Below are 10,034 nucleotides of genomic sequence, written 5' to 3'. Positions count from 1 at the left end.
AGTAATGGAACCACAATTAGAACCCAGTCCTCTATGATCCCAATATTTATGCTCATTCAATATACATTCTAGGTCTATATATTATGTTTAGTATTTTAAATATGAATATGACAATTGATATTAGCTCAGTGGTTTAAAAAATCCCTAACAGGGATCTGTACTTGTAAAATTGTGCTTCTTAAAATTGTGCTTATTATCACTTTGTATTTGACATTATAAAGCCATAATTATTCATAGAGTCAAATCCCTTTTGAGAACCCAAGACTAGTAAGAGCTGCATCAGAGGAGACCTGCAGATGGCACTGCTGCCCATGTCACCAAAAGCAAACTTCCTAATAGTTTAAATAAACAAAATAAAAGATAGTCATTTTAGGAATTATCCAACGGTGAATCCAAAAGTTCAATTCAATCAACATTTGGGTGATTTGTAAATTGTGTAATTCCTTCCAATTTATGGTGTGACATTGAAATTCAATGAACAATGAGTATAATGCTCAATAATGTTCTAGCCTAGCAATAGGTGGAATACAAGTCTTTGTGGAGGGGACACAAGAATATCAATTAAGCTAGGTAAGAGAAAGAAATTTGGATTCTGCTTGAGCATAAGGTGCTGCCTGACAAATCAGGTCACTGAAGAATCATGAGATTGAGACTGCTAAAATCTAAAGATGGATGCAATCTTTAGAATTTCCAAGCAAACTGGAAGCTGATGAAAACCCACAAATACAAAAGTCTGAGACATTGTACATAATGAACAAGAATGGCAGGTCTTTACCATTGTATTTTTAGCTTCACCATGAATTTTTAGGAAAAATTATTGTCAGTCTTTAATCCTAACAGATCATATAAGTTTTAGAAGACAAAGAGAGCTACTTTCTCTTGAGTCATTAAGAGACATAAAGTTCTGGAGAAGGAACTCCAAGATTTTCATAGGGTTGATTCTGGTTGATAAGATTATGGGTGATTTAAAAATTTCATTTCCAAATCATCTATAATATGCAGGCATTACTTTTTAATAAGAGAAATTAAAATTAGTAAATACTAAAGTAAAACATAACTGAAAACTGATTTTCACCACCTCTCCTTTGTCCCTCTTTCTCTCTTATTAACATAAATCCTCCGCACTGCCTGCTAGGGGTGCTAGGGATTCTCTGTGGTGAATATGAGGTGTTCTGCACAGACCTCCATTCAGTGCTATGTCATGAATTCTCCCAGCTGCCGGGAATATTGGCTGCAGTCCTCTTTAGGAATTGTGTGCTTGGCAGAAGGGAGTTGTCTTACCTAAGGTTACACCTCCTCGTCAGAAACAACCCCTATTCAGTGACTGGTTTACATAAAGGTACAAAGGCCCAGGGCTTTCTCTCAGTTTGAGATAATTCTGAAGAGCCATCCCACCTTCAGAACCCCTCATGGGATCAGCTGCACTGCAGTTCAACTTTTTCTTTTGCCCCATCCCAACTCCATCACTTTCTTACAAGTGTTCTTGAGTGTACTTCCCAGTAACCACCTATGCAAATATTTGCCTCAAAATATGGGGATCATGACCTAAAACAGAACTAAGAGTAGTCCAGGAAGGTGACTAAAATAGAATTTTGGAGCTGGATCAGCCAATGACTGTCTCATAATGAGGGGACTATCACTGGTGGCTGGTAAAATACTGATAGTCTCTGCCCAAAGTTTTATTGGTGCTGAACTGCCACCAACTCCCGGTCAAGATAGCAGTTCTAAGACAGTATCATTTAATTGTTCTCTGGGATTGAAGATTTTTATAAGAAGTCTACTGTCACTTTTATTTTTCTGTATAAAATATGTTTTTTTTTGGATGCTTTTAAGATTTCTCTATCAATAGTTTTTAGCAACCTGATTATATGTGTCTTGGTGTAGTTTTGTTTCTTTTGCTGGGGGTTATGTGAGAGCTTCTGTGGGTTTATGGTCTTCATCACATTTAGAAAAAAATGCAGCCATTATTTTTGGCCAGTAATTTTTATGTCTTTCCTTTTTCTTCTCTCATTCCTGGGTTCCTATTTTTTTTTTTTTTTTTAAGGTTTATTTGAGAGAGAGCATGCATGTGTATGCATGGAAGTGGGGGGAGGGGCAGAAGAAGAGAATCCTCAAACAGACTCCCTGCTGTGTGGGAACCCATCATGGGGCTGGATCCCTCAACTGATCCATGGATCATGACCTGAGCCAAAACCAAGTGTTGGATGCTTAACCGACTGAGCCACGCAGGTACCCACCTAGGCTCCTTTTATACACATTACTTAATTTCATACTTTCACACAGCTCACTGAGGCTCTGTACTTTTTTCAGTTTTGTTTCCTCTTTATTTTGGGTAGTGTCTCTGGCTTTCTCAAGTTTACAGATCTTTTCTTCTGCTGTGTCTAATTTGCTCTTAATTTCATTACATAGATTTTTTTCATTTTGGGTAGTGTATTTTTAATCTTTACAACTTCTATTTGGATCTGTTTTTATATCAACCATTCTATCACTATATTCCCTATTTCCTTCATATCCTACAATATACTTATAATAATTATGTTAAAGTGTTTGTTAATTCCATTATCTCTGTCATTCCTGCATATGTTTCTATTGACTGACTTTTCCCCCTGGTTATGGGTAATATATTTTCTGTTTCTTTGCATGTCTGGTAATTTTTTTTTTCTTCTTATTACTTTTCTTTTGAAGTATATTGGCAAACAACATACTAGTTTCAGGTGTACAACATGATTCAATATAGTATCTATTATGAAATGATCACACAATATGTCATGTCTAGTAATTTATTATCAGATGCTGGACATTGTAGCTTTTACATTGTTGAATGGTTTCACTGTATTTTTAAGAGTATGGAACTTTGTGAACAGTGCAGGTCCATGGCACAGGAGTCTGTAAACTTTGGAGATTTGAAACTCAGTCGCATACCTGAGATAAAAATACTTGGTCACAGGCTGGGTGAAAACAGAGTTCAGATAGACACCAGGGAGACAAAAGTGATTAATTACTTTCCTGTGAGGGCTCACTGAAGAGTGCGGGGGTGTAAACTTTCAGCTCCAGAGCTAGAGAGTGGGGCGCTGCCATTTTCATCCTCCCCCTTTGGGGCTGAAAGCCTTCAGGGAGCAAAACAACACCACATAGTAGAATCCAGAGCTGCTTACATTGAGCCTGGCCCCCTGGCAAGGGAGGCACATTTCCACAACTGCAAGGGTACCTGAGAATCAGCGCAACAGGCCCTCCACCAGAAGACCAGCAGGAACAACTAACTGGCTAGAACCAAGTTTACCGATCACAGAGAACTGCAAAACTTTAGCTTTTTGGGAAAACAGTGTATAGCATTCATTTGTGTTTTTTTTTTTGTCTTTCAGGTTTTTTTTTAGCCATTTTCTTATTTTTTCAATTCCTTTTTTATACCTTTAAATTTTTATTTATATATATGTATATAAAAGTATATGTACATATGTATATACACTTTACTTTTGGATTCCTTTCATTGTATTTTATTTTTCTATATACATAAGTTTTTCTTTCTTTCCTATTTTGGGATCTAGTTTCTTTTAACAAACAGACCAAGACACACCCAGGGTCTAGTTTATTTTGTTCTGTTTCCTGCTTGATTTTTTCTTATTTTGTTTTGTTTTCTTCTGGTTTGCTTTTTTTTTTTTCTATTGTTATTGCTGTCTTTTCTCTCTCTTCCTTCTGTTCTTTTCTGGACATAATGATGAGATGGAGAAATTCACCCCAAAAGAAAGAACAGAAGGCAGTACTCACTGCCAGGGATTTAATCAATAGGGATATAAGTAAGATGTCTGAAATAGAATTTAAAACAATGATTATAAAGATACTAGCTGGGCTTGAAAACAGCATAGAAGACACTAGAGAATCCCTTACTGTAGAAATAAAAGAACTAAAATCTATTCAGGCTGAAATTAAAAATGCTGTTACAGTATTTCCTTCTTCATCGGTGCCCACAATTCTTAGTCATGCTGCTTCTAAGAATGAATAGACCAGACAGAGTGGTGGGCAGCAAAGCAAGACTTACTGAGTAATGGTAAAGTTTATTGAATGATAGAGTACACAGCTCCCAAAGAGGAGAGGACCTGAGAGGGTTGTCACTGAAGTTTCTAAGTCTAGGGGTTTTCAGGGGCTTGTTGGTGGACTGTTTTAATCTAATTAACCTCCACGAGCCTGTCATCCAATCAGGTTTTTGTCATCTATCTATCATGTGGGAAAGGGTGGAGGGCTAATTCCAGGGTGGTATAAAATCTTTTTAAGGTTGGTTTGCCCTTAGGGTGGGGGCCTGTTGTCCCTCTTTGCTTTTCTTCCAACTATGCTTCATCAATGCTATTACCAAGATGTAGTCACAAATGGAGGCTCTAACAGCTAGGACAAATGAGGCAGAAGGGAGAGTTAGTGATATAGAAGACAAAATGATGGAAAATAAGGAAGCTGAGAAGAAGAGAGAAAGACAACTAGTAGATCACAAAGGGTGAGTTTGAGAACTCAGTGATTCCATAAAGCGATATAATATAGGGATAATAGGGGTCCCAGAAAATGAAGAGAGGGACAGAAGGTTTATTTGAACAAATTATTGCTGAGAACTTTCTTAATCTGGGGAAGGAAACAGACATTCAAGTCCATGAGGCACAGGGAAACCCCCCCCCACCTTAAAATCAATAAAAATAGGTCAACACCTTGGCATATAATAGTGAAGCTTGCAAATTTCAGAGATAAACAAAATCCTGAAAGCAGCTTGGGACAAGAGGTCCTTAACCTACAAAGGTGACACATAAGGCTGGCAGCAAACCTGTCCAGAGACCTGGCAGGCCTGAAAGGACTGGCGTATATATTCAGCATGCAAAATGGAAAAAATATGAAGCCAAGAACACTTTATCCAGCAAGGCTGTCATTCAGAATAGGAGAGATAAAGATTTCCAGGACAAACAAAAACTAAAGGAATTTGTGATCACTAAACCAGCCATGGAAGAAATATTACAGGGGACCCTTTGAGCTGAGACAAAGCCCCAAAGTAACAAAGACCAGAAAGGAACAGACACAATCTACAGGAACAGCAACTTTACAGGTAATACAGTGGTACTAAATTCGTATCTTTCAATAATTCCTCCAAATGTAACTGGGCTAAATGCTACAATCAAAAGACACAGGGCATCTGATTGGATAAAAAACAAGACCCATTGATATGCTGTCTACAAGAGACTCATTTCAGACCCAAACACAGCCCCAGATAGAAAGTGAAGGGGTAGAGAACAATTCATCATGCTAATGGACATCAAAAGAAAGCTGGGATAGCCATCCTTATATCAGACAAACTAGATTTTAAGCCAAACACTAATAAGAGATGAATAAGGACACTATATCAGAATAAAAGAATCTATCCAACAAGAAGATCTAATAATTGTAAATATTTATGCCCCTAACTTGGGAGCAGTCAATTATATAAAGCAATTGATAACAAAATTAAAGAAACTCATTACAATAATAGTAGGAGACTTTAACACCTCACTCATAGCAATGGACAAATCATACAAGCAGAAGATCAGCAAGGAAACAAGAGCTTTGAATGACACACTGGACGAGATGGACATCACAAATATATTCAGAACATTTCATCCTAAAGCAGCAGAATACACATTCTTCTCAAGTGCACATGGAACATTCTCCAGAACAGATCATATACTGGGTCGCAAATCAAGTCTCAACGAGTATAAAAAGACTGAGAATATACCATGCATATTTTCAGACCACAATGCTTTAAAACTTGAAGTCAACCAGAAGAAAAAATTCCGAAGGACCACAAATACAAGGAGGTTAAAGAGCATCCTACTAAAAAAATGAATAGGTCAACTGGGAATTGAAAGAAAAATGGAAAAAAATACATGGAAGCAAATAAAAATGAAAACACAACAGTTCAGAACCTTTGGGATGCAGCAAAGGCAGCCCCGAGAGGGAATTATATACCAATACAGGCCTTCCTCAAGAAACAAGAAAAGTCTCAAATACACAACCTAGCCTTATACTGGAAAGGAGCTGGAAAAAGAAAGCAAATAAAACCTAAATCCAGCAGCAGAAGAGAAATAATAAAGATTAGAGCAGAAATCGATGATATAGAAATAATAATAATAAAAAAAACCAGTAGAACAGATCAACGAAACTAGGAGGTGTTTCTTTTAAAGAATTAATAAGATCAATGAACCCATAGTCAAACTGTCAAAAAGCAAAGAGAAAGGACCCGAATAAATAAAATCATAAATGAAAGAGGAGAGATCACAAACAACACTCAGAAATACAAACAATTACAAGAGAATATTATGAGCAATTATATGACAACAAATTAGGCAATCTGGAAGAAATGGATGCATTCCTAGAAACATATAAACTACGAAAACTGAAAAAAGAAGAAATAGAAAACCCAAACAGACCCATAACCAGCAAAGAAATTGAAGCAGTAATCAAAAATCTCCCAACAAACAAGAGTCCAGGGCCTGATGGCCTCCCAGAGGAATTCTACCAAATATTTAAAGAAGAATTAATACCTATTCTTCTAAAACTGTTTCAAAAAATAGAAATGGAAGGAAAACTTCCAAACTCTATGAGGCCAGCATTATCTTGATCCCCAAAACAAAGATCCCACTAAAGGAAATTACAGACCAATATCCCTGATGAACATGGATGCAAAAATTCTCACCAAGATAATAGTTAATAGGATCCACAGTACAGTAAAAGGATTATTCACCACAACCAAGTGGGATTTATTCATGGGCAGCAAAGGTGGTTAAACATCTGCAAATCAATCAATGTGATACACTACATTAATAAAAGAAAGGACAAGAACCATATGATCCTCTCAACTGATACAGAAAAAGCATTTGACAAAATACGGCATCCTTTCTTGATAAAAACTTTCACAGTGTAGGGATGGAGGGAACATACCTCAATATCATAAAAGCTATATATGAAAAACCCTCTGAGCTTTTCTCCTAAGGTCAGGAACATGACAGGGATGCCCTCTCACCACTGTTGTTCAACATAGTACTGGAAGTCCTATCCTCAGCAATTAGACAACAAAAAGTAATAAAAGGCATCCAAACTGGCAAAGAAGTCAAACTCTCACTCTTCACAGATGGCATGATACTCTGTAGAAAACCCAAAAGACCCCACCAAAAAATTGCTAGAAGCTCAACTGACTGTGCACCCAGCTGCCCCTCCAGTTATTCTTTTGTTGGCCTTTTTGAATAGTACTCAACTGACTTCCTTCACCCTTCCAATTATTACTCAACAAATCCTTTAGGCTCCTCTACAGATCTTTCAAGCTTTTTGTTGTTGTTCTGCAGCTTCCTCAGTCATCCTGAACTCTCTTCTAGTTACTAAATGTAGTGAGACCCTGGGTTTTATTTTTGTTTTCCCTCCCTTCACTGCAGCCTGGCAACTGCCTCCAGGTGGTAATCTAGGGCCAATCATAAGGTTCACCACCTTTGTTTTCCTTTTCTCAGGTATCATAGTCCCATATTACCTACAGTGCAATGTCTAAAAATAGCTATTTTGTATACTTTGATTTTTTAGTTGCTTATGGAAGAAAGGACAATTCAGAGATCAACTAATATATATGAATCTACACTTTGATACAGAAATTTTTTTCAAAAATTTTTATAATGAGAAAAAATCATTATTTTCATTTGTCTTATAAATTCTGCATTTCCTCAATGTACATTCTGATGTTTTCAGGAGATAATAGGTAATCTGTACATTTCCCCTCCTAGTTCTTAGAAGATAAGATTCTGAGTTAATAAAAAAGCAAAGTAATAAAAGATTCTTATTTGCTATACTTGATTGTATTCAGAGCTGTTAAGTTTATTCTAGTGAAATTGACTTTATTTCTTTTGATTTAATATCAAAACTAGCTATCCTTAATTTTCTGTCCTTAAAAGGCTTCAATGCCCTCCCCACCCCCCACTCTCTCTCTCTCTCTCTCTCTCTGTATCTTTAGAATCAAAGGGTACTATATCTGCTGGAGAGGTACACAGATTGCTAGGATATAAAATTCCAAACTATCTTTAATTCCACTAAATATGAGGTCAAAATTATTACCACTGATAGAATAAAACATATTTTGAAATGTGAAGGCAGAGATTTGGTAGGAAAGGAGTTTCAATTAGCAGAGATCTTGTTAAGTTCAATAAAAGGAAAGAGGAAAGGACTGAGAAATTGAGCATGGGCTTGGCTCAGTTCAAGATTTAAATATATTGCCTCTTTTGATTACCAAAACAACTTGGTTAGGTGCATGTTATTATTCATATTTAATAGATGAAGAAACTCAGAGTTTAAGTTTCCCAAGGACAGAATGTAGTCAGTAGGAAATGCCACATACTTTTCACTTCTGAATGTTACATAACTGGACAATATGTGGGGAGAGTGTCTCATTATAACACAACCTTTAGCAGAAGCTATTGGGGATGGTTGGTGACAAGAATTACAGTTCATAAAACAACCAGATATCATTTGATTTGGTATAACTTGTGTATCATCCTCCCCATCCTGCTTTACTCTTAGCAGTTGACTTTATTTCCTAAGAAACTAAAAGCAATTAGAAGAGAATTTCTATAAGCCATCAACATCAAATCAACCAATCAACCTATCTATATTTGAACTTAAATATTCTGCCTTTTTTCCAATAGCATGGAAAGTATGGAATCTGTCCATGCTCTAGCTGAAGGCTAAGCTCTCTACTGTGTACCACAGCCCATGTTTTCATACACTCAAGAATATTGCTTCTGAAGATATTCACGCTTTCCTTCCTCATCACATTTGCCCTTCATACTAGTTTAAATTTTTTCAACAATTCAGAACTTTTATCTCATAACAACTAAACAGCAGTTTAATAAGACTCAATAATTGTTCACAATTTTGTTTGGTTCATATCTGCTTAAAGAAACTGAGAGGATACAGGACTATGTTTTTGCTAAAATCTCTTCTAGTGCTATAATTCGAGGTAATTCTAATAATAATTGTTAATACTTATAGAGTTCTGTTTCTAGACTAGACACTGTGCTAAACACTTACATGCATTATCCTATTTAATTCTCACAACAATCCTAAAAGAGAGGTACTGTTATAATCTTTATCGTATAGATAAGGAAAGTAGAACTTAGAACAGTTAAGTAATTTGTCTGAGGTTACAAAGTAAATAGCACAGTAAAATTCAAACCTGACTTCACAATTCATGTTATTAAATTGTTACACCAATTTTGTAACCTCAATTGCATGCACACTACTGCAGATGAAAAGTTACTATGTCTTTATAATATTTATATATTTAGTATCAATAAATAGATACAAAAACAAAATTAAATTATTATAAAACCCACAATAATTTTTATCTCAATATGCAACAGAATTCACATTACACATCTTTTCTTTAAAAAGATTTATTTATTTGAGAGAGAGGATAGTGCAAGTGAGGGGAGGGGCAGAGGGAGAGGGAGGAAAGAGAATATCAAGCAGGCCTCACATCCAGTGCAGAGCCTGAAGTGGGGCTAGATCTTGATCTCGCAACCCTGAGATCATGACCTGAGCCGAAATCAAGAGTTGGATATTTAACTGACTGAGACATCCAGAGGCCCCTATTACACATCTTTAAAGAGGAAAAGTTTTAGCATACAGACACCTTGGAAAAAGATCTAATTTAGTCCTATGATTTTACAGCTAAGGGCAAAAAATATAGTTATCATTTTCTGTCCAGGTTTTTAATAAAAAATAGTAATGTCAAATGAAATGAAACATTATCATTTTATAGAGAAATCAAGTAATTGAATAATAAGTTTCTATTACATCTCAGATGTATATATCTTTACACATAGAGAATGGATATTAATCAATCTTGGAGTAAAATATGGAAGAAAAACTGCTTCAAGTTTGTACTTAGTAAAGCAGAAATATGAATAACCCTGTATTAAGATAAGAAGCATTTATAATTTGCATTTTCTTCCAATGAAATAATAAAGCCAGTGTGCCACCAGCTTGGC

Source organism: Mirounga angustirostris, unplaced genomic scaffold, assembly GCF_029215605.1.
Source record: "Mirounga angustirostris isolate CCGP_5_RB_7025 unplaced genomic scaffold, mMirAng1.0.hap1 SCAF_4, whole genome shotgun sequence".
Lineage (NCBI taxonomy): Eukaryota > Metazoa > Chordata > Mammalia > Carnivora > Phocidae > Mirounga > Mirounga angustirostris.
Note: the sequence above shows the minus strand (reverse complement) of the source record.